Source organism: Vidua chalybeata, chromosome 1, assembly GCF_026979565.1.
Source record: "Vidua chalybeata isolate OUT-0048 chromosome 1, bVidCha1 merged haplotype, whole genome shotgun sequence".
Lineage (NCBI taxonomy): Eukaryota > Metazoa > Chordata > Aves > Passeriformes > Viduidae > Vidua > Vidua chalybeata.
In genome coordinates this window covers 147,609,030-147,629,906 of record NC_071530.1, presented here as the reverse complement: position 1 = coordinate 147,629,906, position 20,877 = coordinate 147,609,030, and the positions used below count along the sequence as shown (strand labels likewise).

The following is a 20,877-nucleotide window of genomic DNA, read 5'->3' as shown; positions in this document are numbered from 1 at the left end:
CCCAAACCTACTCTCTTCAGTTTGATGCCTTTCCTCCTTGTCTGTCACTACCTGCTCTTGTAAAAAAATCTCTGTCCATCTTTTTTGGTAGGTTCCTGTCTTCTATAACTGTTTATCCAGGTTTGATACTTTAATAGGAAATACCATCCAGTTCATTTTCTTGGTGCCTCGAGCTCATAGATTCATATCGCCTGCAGCATTCAGGTTGCAAGCAGAGATCTGGCAGCAGGAAGCAAATCCCTTTAGAAAGTTTTCACCAGTGATTTTTCTTTTTTTTTTCCAGTATTTTCTAGACAGGGTTTCACAATGTCCTGCAAACAGTACCAGCTCCTGAAAGAACTGTCATGGCTTATGAGCATTACGTAGCTTTGCACTGACATTTTAGGATGGAAGTGACATTTGATTGTTGTGACCTTGTTGTGTCTTGTGATGTTCCAGTGCAAAATGAGAGCCTCACAACATGCCTCTTTGATAGATAAATGGCAGCTGAATGCCTTGATTTCACATGTCTCTCTCAGGTAATACTCTGTATTTTGATCCTGTGGCAGTCCATTCACCTGAGGTCTTTTTCCTTTCTTATTTTCAGATCATTAGACAAAGGCAAAGTTCAGCTTGTTTGCTTCATGCATGAAAGAATTAGTGTCCTGTGCTGTGTAAGTGGGTTCCTTTCTGGAAGGTTTTTTTCTCTTTTTTTAGTGGTTAGAGGCAGTTCTCTCTCACACAAGGAACTCACTTCTCGGGCTATTTCCCTATGCAAAGAAACCTTTTCATGATAAGACAGTAATTTTTAAGTCACAATTTAAAGGCAAAGGGTTGGCCTTTAGTTTAAAAACTAAAAAGTTTAAAATTGCATTACGGCAGCAACTTTGAAAGTCGTTCCCTTCCCCAGCTTTGCTGTTTTATTCAGTTCTTTATAAAAATGCAAGAACCTCCCTAAAAAAAGAAACTTCTCCCTCCTGGAAGCTGGTGTTTGACCTTTGCAGGGAAGCAAGCTCTCTGCCGACAAGTGCAGAATGCAAACATTTTGGATGCATCACTCCATCTGTTTTCCCAGAGCCCCAAAACCGTGCCAAGGAGTGACCTCCATCCTCCTGGCTGCCTCTTTCCCTATGGAGAGGGGCTCGGGGGTGATGTCCCTGTGTTTGTACATCGAGGGCTGCTTGGCAGCCATGGGTTCGAGCAGATCTGGGTGCTGGGGCAGCTGTTGCTCTGAGCGGTGCCGCCGCCGAGTTGGGTAACCATGGCAACAGCATCACCGCCAGCATCCTCCTCCTCCTCACTCGGCTCTCCTCCTCCTCGGCATCATCAGGAGCAGCAGCAGCAGCAGCAGCCCTGGCAGGAGCCAGAGCCCGGCAGCCGAGGCTGCAGCCAGCTGCTGCCAACCCCTACCCGCACCGGCACCCGGTCACAGCCCCGGCCCTGCTGCTCCCGGGGGGAATAGGGCACAGGGAGCTGAGGGAGCTGCACTGCAGAGGGATCCCAGACAACCCAGGTAAGAGCTGTGGGGCTGCTCACAAACTCCCCGGGATCGATGTGCTGTGTGCCTGGCGTGTGTTTGCGTGCGAGTGTTGGCTGCGAGTTTTCCGGCTTGCTCCTTCCAACGGCAGTGTGATGACAATTCCAGGCAAGCGTGTTTTCCAGCTCATGTTCCCCATCTCTGCCATACTGTCCCTCTCTCTCTCCTGCACCCAGATACATAAGGAATAATAAATAATGTTCTAAAAGGTTGTTGGAAAAGGGGATGGTGGGGGGGCCCAATGTGAGCAGAGTGGGAACGGCTGCGCTTCTAAAATAAAAGTGAGCAGCAGCAGCGGAGCAAAGGTTGATGTGGTAATTAATAACCCTTAAAGAAAAAAAATTATGCGACAACGGACTTCTGTCTCTACCCACTCTACAAATAAATCTCTCTCATCATATTCAGCAGAGAGCTGTAAAGCAGAGAGGTATATGAATAGACAAAACTAGAAACCTCACTGTAGTCCACAACTGTCAGATTCACCTTAAGTGCTTTAAAACCAGACTAAATTATTGCAGTATCAATGAAGTCATACCTGAGAATATATGCATGTATAGAATTTCAAAAATACTGCTCTTAAACCTTTACACCTCCTAAGAAATAAATAAAAATAAAATTATCTTAAAGATGTATGTCTGATGGCCACACAGTAAAAGATGCTCACTTCATCTGTTGTGAGAAAGCATGCAGTGGGTACATTTCAAAAGGTAGGAAGAATAGTTCTGATCCAAAAGCACATGAGGACAGTCCTTGTCATTTTATAAACAGAAGAAATACAAAGCTGTGGAGTGTCCTTGTGCAGGCAAATAGATGTGGATGAGTGCGTATGTCTGAGGAGCACGAAGGGAGGGACAATAAGAAGTAAGTTTAAGCCAAGTGTTTAAGCTGTGAGTGTTTGCTGTGTAATGACTGCAGAGAGCTCTTTCTACTTCCACAGAACTATTTTTATTTCTTTGTTTGTTTGTTATTGTCAGCAGTAAGTAGAAAGAGATCTGACGCTGCTGCTGTCTCTATCTCCTTCTCTAAAACCCTGTTCATTCTCTCTGGTGTCCCTTGTCCTCCCCAAATCATCCTTGTCTGTGTAGCTGGAAATTCTCCCTAATTCAAACAAGGGGATGGTCTGTGTATGACCCAACACAATTACTCGTATACTTGTGTGTATATATATTTATATATACATATGTATATCCCTGTACATTGATTAAGAAGCACCTGTTTCTCATGTTCAACCTGATTTGAAAATCAGAGTGGTTTTTGGTCCCAGTCCTGCATTTTTTGCTACATCTGTAGATCCTCCTAAAATCAGCAAGAGCTGGAATATAATTTAAGTTTATAGGTATAGAACAGAGGGCAGAATTGCACCCACCTTTTCTCTATGTTTACAAACATTCTCCTCCTGCAAGCTACAGAACAAGGAATTTGGGTATGCAGGACCTCATGTCCAGTTGTTATGCAGAAGTGCTGTAAAAATTACCTGGGAATTATTTTCCATCCCAAGGGAAATTGATAAGGTAAAGGATAGAAAAAGAAAATATAGACAGCTATTTGGAATCAGTGCTTCGATTTGAAAAATAATTTCTTGAGGAAGTTGACCTCATCACAACAGGTCTTCTCTTCAGGGGGCTCTGATCTATGGTAATGACAGTGCTCACAGACACCAAGTTTAACTGAAGAGAATGATTTTGGATACTTACATTAATTAAAATAAAGCACTGTAGGGCTACAGTCCTTAAGAGTCTGGCCACATTACATGGTGTATTTCTGCACAAGATTTGGTGTTTGCTTCAAATTCAGAGAATATTTAAATCTTGAGACTTTGTAGTAACAGAGAAGGAATAAAAGTGTCTGTCAAAATGCCTGTAAAAGGAGTGTAAACATGATCATGTGTCTGACACTTAGACACCAGTAACAGAGCCACAATCCTGTCTACATGTGTTGCAGAGATGTACAGTGCATAATCCAGGGGCAGCTCAGTGAGGCACTGAGCTGTGGCCCTCCCATCAGCACAAGCAGATGATTGAAGGTCAAAGGGCTCTGGGTATTGCACATTAACACTCTGCAAGTATTCCTGCACAGTCCTGCTTTGCTGCTAGAGGTGGGCAGGTGATTATGGAGAAGCCAGAATTCATACATGGACTTTTGATTGCTACAGGGCTGAAAACTTCTGTTAGAAATGACACTAGGTAAGGCAGGGAAGCTTGATGTTTCCATGAGCACTGCTTGGTCATAGAAATCCTCTGTTCATGGAAAGTCAGGACGCTGAGGCTGTTATCAGTGGAAACAGCAAGGATGTTGCCCACCTCAGATATCTGGTATTTAATTATCAGTGTTCCCCAGTCCTGCAGCTCTTTCCATTCCTTAACCTCGAAAGCTGAGGAGAGATTTTTTTCATTTTGCCTTATGGTTTTTTGTATTATATTTTATGAGTTTAGTAATGGATGGGAACACGGTCTTTCTTTTGTTTTGTGCACGGCTGTTAAAAGCTGCTCCCTCAATGCTCACTTATTGTTCACTAGCACCATTCTCAGGGGAAAAAAAATTATATTTCATGATATAACTAAGCATCTTTTAAAATCTTGCTTGCTAATTTTCATTAGTCACCCACTGTGGCTCTCAGAGCTCAGAACAAAAGAAGACTTATACAGTAGTTTGCTGCTCTAAAGTCAGCATCTGCCAACAGGTTGAGGCAGGAATTGTGGAAATGCTGTAGCCAGAGTTTGGGTTTTTTTGTTGTTATTGGGGGTTTTTTTGTTGTTGTTTTTTGTTTTGTTTGTTTGTGGTTTTTTTTTTAATAAGGAAGATACTTTTTTCCAGATCCTGCCCTGTAGTAAGCTGAAGCAAAAGATGATTTGAAGAGGAATTTTGTACCTTGCCTTTAGTTTAGCAATACTATTCATTTTATTATGAGCCTATGTGTACGCTGCTGTTTATTATTCTATTCAGTTATCACTCGCTGATATTTTCCATCTTGCAATATTATATTTTCTTCCTTTACACTCTGTTGTGATTAGCTAGGTTCACTGTTTTATAAGACAGACACAACCAAGAAAAGTTTTCCCAGTGAGGAGGGGGACAATGGGATCTTTACATTAGAAACTGGACACTGCTCTGTCTGTTTGGTTCCCTTAACATAATGTACCCAATCCATACTTGATACAGAAATAACCTTTTTTTTTGCCAGTTTTCATCTTCTTGCAGAGTCAGACTGGTCTTGGCAAATTCTCTTAGGTCTAATGATACCCATGATGATGCAGTGGGAACCTTTGTGTCCACTGAGCAGACACCCCATCAGCACTCAGGAAGATTTTAATTCCTTCCTGGTCTACTGGCTCAGGTGGTGTAAGCTTTGGGTCTCTTTGCTCTGTAACCCCTGGGGTTACATCACTTTCCTTGCTCATGGTTTGAAACCTTCTTCCCCCACTGGTGAGACAATCTGAGTGTCTGTGCCTTCCCCCCAGCAGAGCTCTGACAGAAGTGTGTCCAGGGGCAGAAACAGTGCAGGTGTCTCACTTTGTGTGTGTTTCTTCTGGTCTCCCCTGTACCCAGTTCCCTCCCTTGCATGCTGGGAGTGCCTGACATGCTGCAAGAACCCCAGGGCCTGTGGTGTAGCACAACCTCTGCTAACACTGCTCCAGGAGGCAATGGGCTGAAACCACCTGGGCAGTTGTGGCTGCTGGGCTGATGCTCCTTCAGAAGGTCAGCACTGTGACATGCCTCATCTCAACTTATTGGGAGAGTGAGTCAGAAGCTGGCTTCCTCCAAATGTTCCAAATCCAAAAGGATATGATTTTATTCTCTCTCTAATCCTATTATTAGTGCCTGCAATATTAAGGACTATGTTATTCAGCAGTTTTATTTCTTCCCTGTTCCACTGCCGCAGATGGCACATCCAAACAAAGTGTAAAAGGAAGAATTTTTTAATTTTGTACACTCAGATGCTGCTGACATCCATGTGCTGTCCCATATTGAAAGATAATACCTTTGGAGGGGAGAGGGGAAGCTCTTTCTGATCCTCCTACTAATCTGCCAGAAATCTCATGGCATTTTTGCTTCTCTCTCGGGTTCAGACATGCCTTGGTGTGAATTCTTTGTTTCTGCAGCCTCAACACCTCTGACCTAGGTATGTTTGATGATGTGGTGGTTTCACAAAGATCATTTTCAGTGGTCACTGAGGGACTCACAAGTTTACTTCTCTTAGTGCACATGAGGCACTGCAGGTAAATGCAATATCCTAATATGCTCTTCCTACCTGTTGTGTTTTCTCATCCTTAGGATCATGGGAATAAGACAACATAAACAGTACTTTGACCTTTTCTTGGTATATATACCCACCAAATTCTTGATTTTGTAGTAGTATACCTAGTGTGTATATATAAATATAACATGTGTATCTAGTAGTTATATTATCATAATTCCTTTTTATTTGTTCTTAGCTATGTGGTGTTGTCATGGATAGCTAAGACCTTATGCACTCTATTGGAATTTAGAAGTGAAACTGCAGATATTAAACAACAGACTTGTACTGAAAATGCATAGCAATGGTTTGACAGTAAATTGGTGTTTTTCTTATTTGCATGTAAATAGCAATTCAGACTCTGGTCACTGGATTTTGCGGATTCACAGAATGCAGCACAATGACAAGTGGAACTTTCTTTTTGAAACTTGGCTTGGTAGGGACTACCTGTGCTATTAGGACTCTGATGCCACCATTTAGGAGCCAGAGGAGGACTAGGCTGTTTCTTGGTCCAGCTAGTTGGGCAAAAGAACCTCCCCATTGTATTGTTGTGCAGATCTGCATGACTGGGAAGGAAGCTGGTTCTGCATCATTTTCTAATGTGTAATTTTGGTTTAATTGTTAACATTGCATTTATTTCTGATGCTGGTCAGCACAGTCCCATTACCTTTTTATGGCTCTAAAGAACGTGAGTATTATTTGGAGGATGTGGCTTGAGTGAAATGTTGCTTGTATCTTGGTCAATTTGTCAACCCATACTGTCAAGACCATTGTGTCAGTAGGAAAAGCAATCCTGCTGTATGAAAATGATTTCTTAAAGAACAGAGCAAAAGGACCAGAATTTCCATCCACTGAATCCTGGACAAGAGAGGTGTTTCAGTATGAAAACTTCCATCTCTGTTAAATTATCTCCTCCTTTCCAGTCATAGCCTCTTGTTCTGCTCAGTGGCTTTGACTTGACCTCATTGCAGGGAGATGATGCCTATAGATGATGTAACCTCATATTCTTGCTAAATAGGTCCTTAGCTTGTAGGTGTCAGCTTTGAGGTGTCTGCATGAAACCACTGATTTTATTTGCATAAAAAAGTCTCACATTTGTTTCAGAGGTGATGGGGCAGAATGGGGCAACATCCACTTTTGGGAGATCACATCTCTTTGTGTGCCACTTTTCAGGATTTGTGTACTCTAAAAAAAATTTGGGTTCTTACTGATATTTTAGCTTATGTAGAGGACTCTGCCAGTACCTGTAGCAAGTGCTCTCCCTCTGTGTGATTGAGCACCTGAGTGCTGCAGGTACTGGCTCACATCTGCACAGCTCTTCTGCGCTATTAGGGCCCCACTATCCCACGTCACAGGAATGAGGATCTCTGTGGGACAAGGCAGATGGATTTCATTAGGACTGAGCAGCGTCTGCTGCTGCAAGAATCTCTTCTTACAGGTGCTTACAGAGTACACTGCCCTGCATAATAAACCTGTTCTACACCCTGCAGTCACACAGCAATATTTATTTTCTTTTCCTGCCTGTCTTGGTTTAAAGTCTCAGCTGAAAACTCCTCTTTTCTGTCCGTACCTCATTGCTTTCTCTCTGTTTCCCTCTCCCTTTGCAGCTGTGTTTAGGCTGAGCTGTGCAAGGGTGCAGTTTGTCACAGTAGATGTTAGAGGAAATAAAGTCTCATTGTGTGATGTTCTAGAGTGCTTTGCTCCACAGCCACCCAGCCCTTGCACCACTGGAAGCTGTGAGGTGTTTGCCACTGACCTCAGGAACAGCAGGAGTCATCCCCATGCACAAAAGTCTTTTCAGAAAGAAAGATAATGCACAAAGCTGTGAAGATCTTGTTGTTTGAGAAATGCATGGGAGCTTGAACCCTCTTGGTTGAAAAGCTTTTGCTGGCTGCCATGGATGGATTAAAGTCAAGTTGCTGTTTTAGCCTGGGATGTCACAACCACCTGAACATTCCTTGTCCTTGCTTGGCCAGGCAGCAAAGTCAGAGGCATTGTGAGGCAGAAGAGGGACAAGACAGATCGATATTATTTCAGCAAGGCTACTCTTTTTTGAAAGAAGTCCATATGGATGAATGGATGAAATGGAGATGAATGATAATTCCAGAAGGTTACGTGAAAAGCCCTTAGATGTGTTCTTTCTTTTATGATGGGGAAGGGTGGAATAGATTTTAGATTGCATCAATTCATTTGGATTGATTCAATTCTTTTGGATTACATCAATTCTTTTGTCTGAAGAGGGAAGAAAGATTGTTGGAAAAAAAGGGAAAAAAAAACAGTGAAAAAACTGTTGAAGTGAAGTTGAAGTTGAAGTGAAGAATGATCATCAGACTTTTGCTAATTTTTAGTAGCATTGTAAATTAAATCTTGTTTTCTTTAGGTGCCTTGTGTTGGTAGTGGGTGACATTAGTGCTTTATTAAACTTGCTGTGCTGAGGAGCTCATTGGTTTAGTGCAGCTAATAATAATACCCTGATGGAGAAACAGAAGGTGGGCTAGCTCAGCATCAGACATCGGAGTGCAGAAATAGTCTCTGCTAGTTGAACTAAAAATACACACCAGCATAAGCCCCTTGCCTAGAGCAGCACATGCTGAAGGCACTTTGGACACTGGCAGAGCGGGGAACGGCTTCCCTTTGTTTTTGGCAGCTGCAGGATCTGCAGTGCCCTGTGGTGATTCGTTTGTGTGACTGTCTAACGCTACCTTAGGTGTGCAAGGGCCCTCAGAGCAAGTTAATTAATATCCTTGGAAAGTTAATCATTAACCAGAGTCATAAACAGACCATATAGGGTGAAATGGGCTGCATCAGATGATTTGTTAAGCCAGTTTGTCCCAGGGTGGGACTTTGTGATCATGGAATCACCCAACGACATGGGGGTGACCAGCAGCAGCGACTGAGATGTAACCATGGCTACTCTGTTCCACTGCTCCCTGCTTGGGGACAAACAGCAGATGTCAAGATTGCTGCTGAATTATAAGCCCTGGAGTTATTGCAGCACAATGTGGTCAAGGAGATTGATCTATTTTTTCCCTAACACCTCCCGGGGTTTACCCAGCCCCTCCACTTGGGCTCTACATGGGTGAAATTCAGTTTAGTGTGTACACGTTTTTCTGCTATGAGCTTCAACATCTCCATGACAATAAGCTAAAAGTGGCATAGATGTGGTGGGGATAGGGTACCCTGAAATAGGTTAGTTAGATGAAATTAGGACACATTTAATGCCAGAATCAGCAGTGCAACATGGATATCTGCTGCATTGTCAGATGGTAGATCAAAGGTGAGGAACGCCTTGTAGATGAATCACAGAACCATTGAACAATTTAAGTTAGAAAAGATCTTTAAGCTCATCACATCCAACCTCTAACCCAGCTGAGATGAGGAAAAGTGCTCCTTGAAAAGAGGGAGTTAATTGACTGTGTTGGGCACAAGTGATGAGACATTGTCTCCAGATAAAAGATACAAACACAAAATGCTGAGACAGTGAAGACAAGAAGCAAGGCTTGAATGCTCTAATTTGAAATTCCTGCATTATGTGTAATAAAACCCAGCTGTGGTGGGACTCCTTCACTTGTTTGAATACTGAGACCTGTGGCTGGGATAGAAATGGACAAGGATATGGCTGTAGCTACTTTGGTCACCACACTGCAGGTAGGAGGAATACAGGAGCTGCATCATCACTCCTTCCTTGCTTCCTCCCAAAGCCACGTGCCTGTTGTCTGTACAAGCACAGGTGCTTCCCTCAGAGCAGAGCATGTCAGGATATTGCATGAAGAAATGTCAGCTACACAGGTAAGCCCTTTCCACAATGAGGTGGTTTTCTGTTTGTTTTTTTTGTTTTTTTTTTTTTTTTTTTTGTTTTTTTTTTTTTTTGTTTGTTTTTTTTTTTTTTTTTTTTTTTTTTTTTTTTTTTTTTACAACCAGGTGATCTAAGGACATCAATCTCCTTTGTGTCTCCTCTGGGACTCTGTTCAGCTGGAGACAGAACAGGCAAAGCACAGAGTTTTTTTCTCTTGGGATAGATGTTTCTTGTGTGGACTTCTCTGAGTTGAGGTTACCTTAATAAAGGGAGCACCAGGAATGACAAACATCTTTGCCTGTCTTTCTTAGCCAGTCTTAGCTTCTTTCTGGGACTGCTATTGTACTTACTCTCTGATGAAGTGAACAGTAAAAAGCTATTTTTGTTCACAGGATAGTTTCATAGGATAATTCCAGTAGGAAGGAACATCTATTCCAATCACCTGCTAAAATTAGGGTCACCTGTGAGGTCAGACCAGCCTTCTTAGGGTTTTATCTAGTCCAGCTTTTTGTACTTCTATTACAGAAAGAGAGTGGCCTCTAAAATTTTCTGAATTTTAAGGAGCACGGTCATCAGGAGCTTTCAGAGGGAGTTTTGAGAGTGAGGCAGGAAGTCTGGCAGCACGTGCAAAGAGCATTTCCATGAGGACTTCTGACCCTGGAGATATCCAAGGGAAGCTGGCAGCAGCTCTGAAAGGAGAGTGGTATGCAGGGCATGACAGAAGTGAAAATGAACTTACAGAAGGCTTCTTGGGCTGTCAAGGGCAGGCTTATTCCTCAGCATAAGTGGCTTCCTTTGGGGACTTGTGGAATACGCAGTGCCAGGGGGAAAGTGCTGATGTTTGCAGTGAAGTGGGTCTGGCTTGCCCTGGGTCTGTACATGGCAGATGACTGTTCTGGGAGATAATGCCTCAGGTCAGTGACTTAATTATGTTTTGTTTGGAGACCTTTTACCATACCTGAGATAACTCAAGGCTTGCAGGATGGCGTTTGGAAGAATCATCTTGTTCAGCAGCAATAATCACCAATTACTAAGAAAAGATCACCTTACTTAGTCATTTCCCACTGCTCTCATCTTCCCACCAAGTGCTCTGTTTATAAAAGCTTTTCTTTCAGGACCAGTGCCACTGATAATCAGAATCCTCACATCACAGGAACATTTTAAAAAGAGTTTGAGGGCCAATTATATAAATGTTTCCTCTTTTGTAAAGCAGCTTGGGACTTGTAAACATATTAAGTCCACATATCTCTAAATAATTCATGATGATGAATTATTTACTTGTGTAAGCTGTGTTTTAAGTAAGGAAATATTTTTTCCTAATATGAGGGAAATAAAGATATTTTGGACAATTTTGAAAGAAGTAGCTGCCTTTTCACTCTTTTGCTTTTTTTGTGTTCCAATTGATTTTTCTTATGAGTGTGTTCTTCAGGAGTGGCTGATACCAGGTCTGTAGTGTGTGAAGGTGACTTCCTCAGCACCAAAACCCACAAGACCTTTCAGCAGAATAAGGCTCATCAGAAATCAAGGAGTCCACTTCATGTTGTAGATGTGTGAAGGGCACATATTAGAACTTAGAATTTTAGAATCATTGTTTATTTTCCAGATGAAATTTAGGATAGCAACTTCATGTCAAGTAAAGTAAAAGTGAATGCTGTTACTATGGAGTCCTTTGTATGATGCTTTTGGGTTCGAGCCTTATTTATGAGATGATTTTGAATTTTGTCCCTTATATGTATATATATATATACATATATATACATATATATATATGTGTGTATATATATACATATATATACATATATATATATATATATATATGGATCATTCTATTGCATTTTCTTTTCTCTCCCCTTCCTTTTCCTCCCTCAACAACAGATGATTTTCAAGACAGCATGAATGAAACAAAATGTTGGCATGGTCTAGCTGAATTTCCTGACAAGATAAACATTAAATTAAATGTGAGACATATGCCTTAGTGTGTGACTGTAATTTTATAGGTTCTTTTATGTATTATGGTTGGCAACAGAATTGCTGTAGCCTATTCTGCCTAGAAAGAACAGTATTTCTTAGTCTTAAGACAGATATGTGATCTAAAATCTGTATATGCTACCAGCTATACCGTGTGAGTGCTGCAGTGTATCTTGGTTATAAGTACTCTCCATTCCAATTCATCTCATAATCAAAGATGGTTATTCAACCATGGTGCATTTTGATGGGGATAATGTTCTTATCAAAATTCCTCTTTTCTGCCTTCATCCCACCTCTGGAGTTAAACTGTCTGGAGGTGATGCCCCTCCATTTGCTCCCACTGTGGAATGCAGGCTTGCATTGGGTGAGAATATTTCCTCTGATGCACAGGGACAGAATTAGAGGGATATTGGCTCTAGCTCATCTTGTGAGACTTTAGTTTGTGCAGCCAGATCATCAGAGGATAAATGCTGTGGCCTTCCCCAGCTCCCTTAATTTTGGGGACCACTTGCATTATCTTGGAGTACTTTGAACTTCAATGAAATTTGCTCATCCCCCCCTCACATTTTTACACAAGGATCCCCATGTTGAAATGACATTGATAATTCTTCTATGGTAATGTTGAGGCCTAGGAGTGCATTTTGTCTGAGATCCTGGTCATGAGAGCAATTTGTTTTAGTTTACCTTCAGCTTCATTCAAAGTAGCCACCACCTGTCACTTTCTTTTTGTGGACAGGGCAGAGAAATAGATATTTCCGAGGTGCTACCCAGATAACTCTTTTAAAATGCATGCTTTAGGACAGAAATATCATGCTCAAGCTTTATCTTCACTGTCTGAACAGGAGCCTGGACAAATAGTTGAGGAACAGCCATATACACTGTAGATGTATGTCCTTTTACCAAGTGTAAATTTATTTATTGACAAAATATGGAACAGGGGACAGATACCCCGAGCCTTGTCCCTCTTTTCCAAATACTCTTCACACTTGTCTTGATGGCATAGTGATCTTTTGTTTTCAATCAATCACACACATTCCTACTGCACTTGGCATTCAGGTTTCCAGTCTGTTCTGGCATTTTGCAGGGCAAGACCACATTTCCTGTGATCTGCCACCACCTTCCTCTGTGTGATGCCCACTCTGGACTCCTGGCTGGTTGCTGGACTAGCACAGGGGAAAAGTGGTGAAGCATTTGTAGCATTGCTTCATATTATGCTTACAAAAGGATTTTGGTTCTAAGATATAATCAGGGAATAAATGGCATATTTGGCAAAAATGTCACCTGTTCAGAAGCAGCATTTGGACTTGAAAGATGCAAAGGTCCATGTGCCAATTTGGATAACAGAGGCACTGTTACTTAGCCTGGTGCCCAGCTGCAGCAGGACATCACTGGGATGCACAGCTCTTGGGAAGGGTATTTAGCCCAAGAAGAGCAGCGTTTGTTCCTTGCCCCTGAGAGAGTTGGTTCAGAGACAGCTCATGCACACCTCTGTAGTGGTTCAGAGATGCAGCACCCTTTGTTTGGAAGAGTAATTTAGCACTTTGTGTGGGTGCATTTATGGGAACATACAGATCCTCTTAAAGAAATGGGCACTCCTCTGGTATTTGCAGAGGTTATGGTTCACATTAAGAGAAAAAAAAAAAACTAAAACAAAGCACATTTAGTGGAGGAAATTTCCATTATCCACCATCAGTTCTTATTTGTACCTTAATAACTTATTCTGTGGGGTAAGAAGAGGAGTTGGAAGGCGATTTCCAAAAGGATGAAGTATGTCTGGTACTCAGTAAATCAACAAACTTGTGGAAAGAATTGCACCTCAAGGTCCAATTCCTACAACTGCTGTTAGAGTGGCAATAAGAGAGGCTGAGGATGTAAGGATATAGAGCTATTGGAAATTGTCCAAAGGAAGGCCATGAGATGGTGAAGGGCCTGGAGGGGAAGCCACACAAGGAGTAGCTGAGGTCACTTGGCTTGTTCAGGCTGAAGAAGAAGAGGCTGATGGGAGAGACCTCACGGCAGTCCACACCTTCCTCATGAAGGGAGGACAAGGGGCAGGCACTGATCTCTTCTCTGTGGTGACAAGCAATTAGGCTCAAGAGAACAGCATGAAGCTGTCAGGGGAGGTTTAGTTTGGATATTAGGAAACGAGTTTTCACCCAGAGGGTGTTTGGGTACTGGAACAGGCTCCTCAGGGCAGTGGTCACAGCACCAAGTCTGGCAGAGCTCAAAAAATATTTGGACAATGCTTTCAGGCACATGGTGGGATTCTTGGGATGTCCTATACGGGGCCAGGAGTTGGGTTCCATTATCCTTGTGAGTCTCTTTCAACTCAGGACATTCTATGATTCTGTGCTTCTATGAGGCTTAGCCATCACTGTCTCTATGAGAACTCTCCTGGAATTTTCCTTTTGTTACTGTGGAGTCTGAACTTCCCTCGTGTGTAGTTGCAGATTTATCCTGCCTCATGCACTGCGAGTCTTTCTGACTCTTGCTGAAGTCAAGGAGGGCAGCAGTATGATGTCAGGCGAATACCTAAAGCCTGAAGTGTGTAGAATTGAGAAAAATAATTCAAGAATCCAGGGAATAAATTAAGCCCCTGGCCCATGGCTTTCTTCCCCCACTCCGCACACAGGCCTGTCACCCTGGGTGATGTTTGTAAGACAAGGTCACTGTGCCCCTGTCTGCAGCTCCCGAGTGCCACACACCAGCATCTCTCACCAGCCACTCTCCAGCTGGGAATGTGCGGTGCCAGCCCAGCCTGGGGTGCCCTCACTGACTGGGGCTGGTGATACAGAGGGTGCTGAGATGCTGCTGCTGCTGCAGATGCTGACGTGAGTGGCTGTAGCCATCAGTGAAATTTGTGACATTTCTCCAGCCTGTGATTAGACAGTCCTGCTGCACATTTCTGCTGATGCTGCTGATCATCCAGTTGTTCCTCTCTGTAGTGAATGATATGTTCTGGAAACTTGTTCCAGAAATTTTCACTCCTGTGTTCTTTTAGATGTTGCTGACAATATGTAAAGAAGACAACTTAAATGGTTGTTTCCTTCTCTTTCCACCATTGTGCAATGCTCTACCCAGTAACTGCTGTTCACTTGGTTTCTGTGGTTGTTCTGGCAGGATCAACCACAGAATCCTAGAACAGTTTGAGTTGGAAGGCACCTCAAGTTCATCTCATTCCAACTCCCTGCCACCTTCTACTAGACCAGGTTGCTCAGGATCTGCAGGTCAAGAGGGTGGGTTATCACCTGGAACCTGAACTAGTCATTTTACCATTTTGCTGCTCCAGTCTGTAGCACTGGAACTGCTGAGGTAGAAGACAAACTCCTCCTTTTTAATTTTAAGGGCAATATTTACCTTGTTTTGTTTATGAATATTTGTCAAGTCTCAGCATATCTACTGTAAGCCTCAAATCAGTGTTGAATACATTCTTTTTTTTTTCCAGATAATTGATTTAATGATCAACAAAGTAATAAAGATGGTAAGAAATGCAGAATTATTATGCCTAGGTGAGACTTGTGGCACCTTAACAAAGCTGTCTGAAAGAAGATGAAATTCTCTATTGATGAATACAAAGTAATGTACAATGGAAGGTATTAACTTAAATGATTCATAGCCCTTGCTGGCTTAAAAATAAATTCTGACTACTTGAGAGGAAAGAAAGCCTTCAGAAAACCTTTCTATGTGTATGGGTACCTTAGGAAATAAAATCTGCTGTGAATAAACAGAATGTTTGGTGTATAAGAAATGGGATGACGATTATTTGTGAATAGAAATTTAATCATGCTTTTTTTGTTTTCCCTACAGTAAAATATTTGGCATTTAAAAATGTTTTAACTTCAATTAACATGAGCCTGTGGGAAGTATTGATCTAGAATTTGTTTAGGGCAAAATATGGAAATTAAAGGATCCAGTTGGAAAGTTCAGGGCTTGTTTGTTTTGAAACCCTTTTTTAAAATGTCAAAATGCAATTGTTTTAGACAAAGAAGCTATTTACATTTAAAAAAATCTTAAATGAAAAGTGTTGATTCACTGAGACACAGTGGTTCTGATCCATCAAAATATTTTTATTTCTGTCAAAAAGTTTTGTGGGAAATGTAGGGCTTTCATTTGGAGTCTGAACACAAACACCCACCCACTCACAGCCTGAAGATTTCTTGCTACAGGTCCCATGGGTGTGTTCTCCAAAACATTGCAATGTCTCACCAGAAGCGTGGCCTCTGCTAAAGTGCTGCATTTTAATTTGGTCACTGTCTCCCAAGGGTCCACATCACACAGGCAGGAGGCTCCAAAAGGAGGTGACCAGAATTCCTACTGGTTTCTGTGCTTTGGATTTGAGTAAAATGAATATGTTATTTCAGCTAAGAATTAAGGAAATGCTTAGCTGAAGGGTGAGGTACTCATGTTCTCAGTTTCTGCAGAATCAATGGAAAAACTTCCTATTGGATGAGGAAAGTTTTCACTCCTGGTTTTGCTATCAACAAGGTAGTCCATGTGGCAAGCTGGGTGCAGTTGTGTTCTGCAGAACTAACTGCTGAGTACCTAGAATAACAGAAAGTGAAACAATTAAAATCTGTCTCCTTTATTTTCCTAAATATAGGGGAAAGATGGCATTCTGTGAAAGTCAACAGTGTTACTTTGAATGTAGATTTAAAAAGACCCAAAAACCAAAACACTTTTTAAACCATGTAGCTTGCAAAAAACTAAGCCAAATCAAACTAAACCAAAACAAACCCCCCAAAACTAGGAAAAAAATATCAAAGAAAATTTTAAAAAAAAGAAATGGGTAAGCGAGGGAAAAGTGCTCTATTTGTGGTTGGAGGGTGAGAGGATGAAATCAGGTTTTAAACTGAGGCTGAGGTCACGGGAGCTGAGAAAATTTAAAGATTCCCACCTGGTTCATTTTTGTATCATGCAATATCTGAAAGAAATTATAACAAAACATACCTGCTGGGAAATACATTTTTAAACTTTTTATTCTCATAGAATAACCCAGATTGGAAGAGATGTCGGAAGTTCATTCAACCCAGCCTTTTCTGGGAAGGGCAGCCAAGAGGGGATCATGTAGCAACCTGCCCAGTCACATCTGAAAAACATCCAGAGATGGAGGCTGTACCATGACCATGCAGGGTTGTTCCAGGGAATGATTATTCTCACTGTAAAAACTACCTCTTATACAGGGATGAAACCTTTTCTGGTGTAAATTGTAACTATTTCCCCTTTCCTTCTCTGTGTGGTTCCTCATGTAGAAATGCTGTCCTTTTTGTAGTTACCCAGGAATAGTTACTGGAAAAATGTGATGAGATTCCCCTGAGGTTTCTCTTCTCCAGGGAAGAGATTTCCCTCTGCCATTCCTCAGAGGTCAGGTCATGGGACTCCTTTGGAACCTCTCCTGTTTTTCTGTATCTTTCTTGAGCTGTAGGGACCAGAGCTGGACACACTCTGATCATGCTCTGAGTGCAGCCTTTTAGCCAGTTTCCTGCCCATCTTGCAGACCACCCATCCAGTCTGTATCCTGCCGGCTTGTCCCATAGATGCAGTTTGTCTAGTTTGTAATTTCAGGATGATTTTCACCTTTTCATTGAAGCCTCTGTCATTGGTACTGCAACGTGGTATTTGTTTCCAGTATTCTGAAGTGAAAAGGTGAACTCCAGCATCTATTTCTTGGGTCATAAACCCCTATCCATATGTAGAGATGTTTCTAGGGTTTTAATTTTTTTATATTTGTTTCTATCAGTACTGAAATTCTTAGGTCATAGTGCACATAGCACTAGGCTTTAGTACATGGAACATGTATTCTGCATTTGCTTTTTAAATGTCACAGTGCCTTCCTCGCTAAAAGCACGCAGAAAATCTGGGTTTGGTGCTGCATTAGGAAAAAGAAAAAAAAGATTAGGGAAAAAAAAATAAATACTCAACCCAACCTGTTAATTAAGTTCCTTAGGATTTTTTTTAGGCTTTGGGGTTTTTTTGGTAAAAATTAAAGTTCCATTTATTCAGTATGCAAGAAATAAGAATGTTGAACTCTATGTGAAAAATGGAGAGGAGGAAATACCAAGGTACTGCAGAATGCCAGGGCTGAGCATATGTACAGAAAAATAAGATACTTGTGACAATGGAAAACAAAACCATTTTTTTCTTTTCTGTCTGCATGGTGAAATTGTCCTATAATAAATCAATTATTATCAATCTCTTCTACAGGGCTCAAAGGAGACCCATCTGCATTGCCACAGTAGGTTAAAACATTCAGTGTGTCTCTCAAGAAAAACCCCCACTGTGCCATAATAGGATTTAATATTTTCCATCATCATGTAGCTGTGATTGTAAAAGGTAATTGTTAAAAGCCCAAGTGTTCATGGTGACAGGTTTAGAACAGGAAGGCTAAAGGTAGCAAAGTTCCAATGGGCATTTTTCTTTCTTTTTTTCTTTCAGCTTAGAAGCACCTCTTCACCGTTTGTCCTCCCTCTTTCCCCTCTTTGCCAGCATCTTCCGTGGCCCCCACTAGGTCTCATGTAAAATGGAGGCAGGATTGTGTAAAATACCTTTCAATATAATGGACTTCTTGTACTGCTTGGGCCCATTCTTACCCCCAGGTCCCATAAACTGATTGCTGCAGAAACAAGGGAAATTATTTCACAGCCACTTCTCTGAAATTGTGTTGTGCCATTACTGCTTTGTGTTAATGTGCCCAGGCATAATTCCTGACTGGAACACGTCCTGACTTCAGTGGTGCTTCACCAGGTTTGTCCTGCCCATCTCCAATTCCATGGACATGTGCTGACCATTGTCTCCTGCTGTCTTGCACTCTTCTCCTCAGTCCTTGTCTCTGCTGTCCCTGCATGGGAACATGCCACATTTCTGTCACAACTCAGAGTCAATCCCAGCAAACCACCCTGCTGACTGCCAGCTACTGCTCCCACGGATTTGCTTTTTCTTTTACCCTTCTTCCTATTAGACAAGAACAAAAAGCTGTGAGAACTTGTCTCTGGTTTTGAACGGTAGTTCTTCCCTTTCAAAATTAAATCTCCTTCGCCCCTTTCATTCAGTTTGGGAAGGATGTTCATGAGCTGGGTCTATCTTTATGCTTTTTTGTGTCAAAGAGACTCAGCTCCCTCCCTCTGTTGATTGATTTCTTTGTCTCTGTAATCATGTTCAGCTCTGGGTGCTGAACAGATCTGAAGTGCTGCAGAAATAAACTTCATTTCTTTACTGAAATCTGCAGTCCCTTCATCTTAGATTGCTGTATTTTCTGGAAAAAGAAGTTAGATTGTCCACGTTCTTCTCTTCATTCACTGCCTTCCTTCTCAACACCTTTGTTCCCTACCTTCCAAACTATGCAATCTGTGTTTCTCAAAAATCTCATCATTTTTTCCCTAGAAAGGCAGCTTTTCCCCCATCCCTCTCTCTTCTTGTGTATAATTCTAACCATCCAGACCCCCTGGAGTCAGCAGTGCCCTTGTGGCTAAGAAGACCAAGGTATCCTGGGGTGCATTAGGAGGGTCATTGTTTACCAGCAGATTGAGGGAGGTGATCCTGTCCCTCTACTCAGCCCAAGAGAGGGGCATTTGGAGTGCAGTGTCCAATTCTGGGTTCCTCAGGACAAGAGAGACATGGATCTTCTGGAGCAGGACCAGTAATAATGAAGGGACTGGAGCATCTCTTATAAGATAAAGCTTGAAGGAGCTGGGGCTGTTCAACCTTGAGAAGAGATGACTGAGAGGGGACCTCATCCCTGTCTGTCAGTGTCTGCAGGGAGGGCTCAGAGCAGGGCTCTGCTCAGTGTGCCCAGCAATGGGACAAGAGGAATGGGCAGGAACTGATGCCCAGGAAGTTCCACCTGGACATGAGGAATAATTTCTTTCCTGTGCAGTGACCAAGCACTAAACAGAATGCCCAGAGAGGGTGTGGAGTCTCCCTCAGTGGAGAGGGAGCACTGTCTGGACACGATCCTGAGCTTGTGCTCTGGGATGACCCTGCTGGAGCAAGGAGGTGGCACCAGTTGACCCCACTGTGGTCGCTTCCAACCTGACCCATTCTGTGATTTTGTGATTAATTCTGTACTGAGGTGGGGACCAATTTTCAGGCAAGAACATGTTCTTATCTCTGCTGCCAGCTGCCTTCTGGAAGGACCCCATCCTCTTCTAGCCAGGGAAAGAAGTGAGAAGAAATGGCATTATTTAAAACCGTTCCTCTCTAAATGGTCACAACTAATTATGAAGGCTACAGCTACTGTGAGATGAGCTATTAAATGCCTTGAACAGGTTTCTGAAGTCTGTACTAGAATGGGATGAGTCACAGTTGCACCAGCTGACTGCAAATGAGCGGGTGGGAGGGGAAGAGGCCCTGTACTTTGTTGGCAAAGTAGGAACAAAGAGCTCTCCACAGGCCTGGGATATGATCCGGGGTGAGTTAGGAATGACAGCTCACAGCAGTAAGATGGAGGCACCAGAGTGCTCGTCAAAGAGGTAAAGCCTGAGCTTTTAAGTTAAATCACACCTTGAAACCATTCTGTCTGAATGAAGGAAGTGGGAGATCAGCAGAGGATTGGTCAGGCTGTGAGATGCTGTGTAGGATTTAGTCTCAGCTTCTTGGTCTGACTGCTTGTATGTAGCTTCTTGAACACCAGCATTAGGAAAAAGAATGTGCTGTGATTTGAGTCAAATCAGAAAACACATTCAAGCTTCAGTGTTTAAGATCCATATGATGGAACATGGGTAGATAGCGACAGGGCTACCTGTTACTAGGAGTAAGAGTTCTAAACTAAGAGAGGAGAGATTACATTTTGGGAAGAAATTCTTCACTGTGAGGGTGGTGAGCCACTGGAACAGGTTTCCCAGAGAATCTGTGGGTCCTCCATCCCTGAAAGGGTTCAGGGCCAGGTTGGATGGGATTCCGAGTAACCTTGCCTAGTGGAAGATGTCCCTGTGCATGGCAGGGGGGTCTTTACAGACTGGATGGTCTTTACAGTCCCTTTCAACTCAAACCAATCTATGATTTCAATGACTCTACAAAACTGTCTGCATCTGTGGTCTCTTACAGAGGCTCAAGATGCAAAATTCAGTTCTGAACCTGGGTTTATGCCAAAGATTTGGTGAAATTATGGCAGATGTTTCTCATTTGCCACCATGATCTTGCAGAGGCCAGAGTTTGTTGTGTCTGATTTGCAGCAGAACTGTGCAGACTTGTTTGAGTGAGGATAATATCCTGACTGATAAAACCCTGTGTCCTTTCCCAGACTAAACTCCCTCAGCTGCTCCTCACCAGACTTGTGCTCCAGACCCTTCCCCAGCTCTGTTCCCTTCTCTGGACATGCTCCATCACCTCAATGTCTTTCTTGTCATGAGGGGTCTGGCACTGAATGCA

The 20,877-nt window shown here is 42.4% G+C and overlaps 1 protein-coding gene and 1 long non-coding RNA gene across 4 annotated transcripts in view; both read left to right on the top strand.

Moving 5' to 3' along the window:
* The window catches only part of FAM135B (family with sequence similarity 135 member B), a 249,498-nt gene that overhangs the window by 60,608 nt on the left and 168,013 nt on the right, over positions 1–20,877 (top strand). The window contains exon 1 of one of the 3 annotated variants that reach the window (XM_053958020.1): positions 1,311–1,492. The exons of the other annotated variants lie outside the window; for them this stretch is intronic. The gene's annotated coding sequence lies outside the window, so the exon portion shown is untranslated. Of the gene's footprint in view, positions 1–1,310; positions 1,493–20,877 lie in introns of those variants that run through there. 3 annotated transcript variants of the gene reach the window in all.
* On the top strand, positions 8,742–11,514 carry LOC128796432 (uncharacterized). Its single transcript, XR_008433808.1, has 2 exons — positions 8,742–9,539; positions 11,422–11,514. It is a non-coding gene; the product is annotated as an uncharacterized LOC128796432 (long non-coding RNA).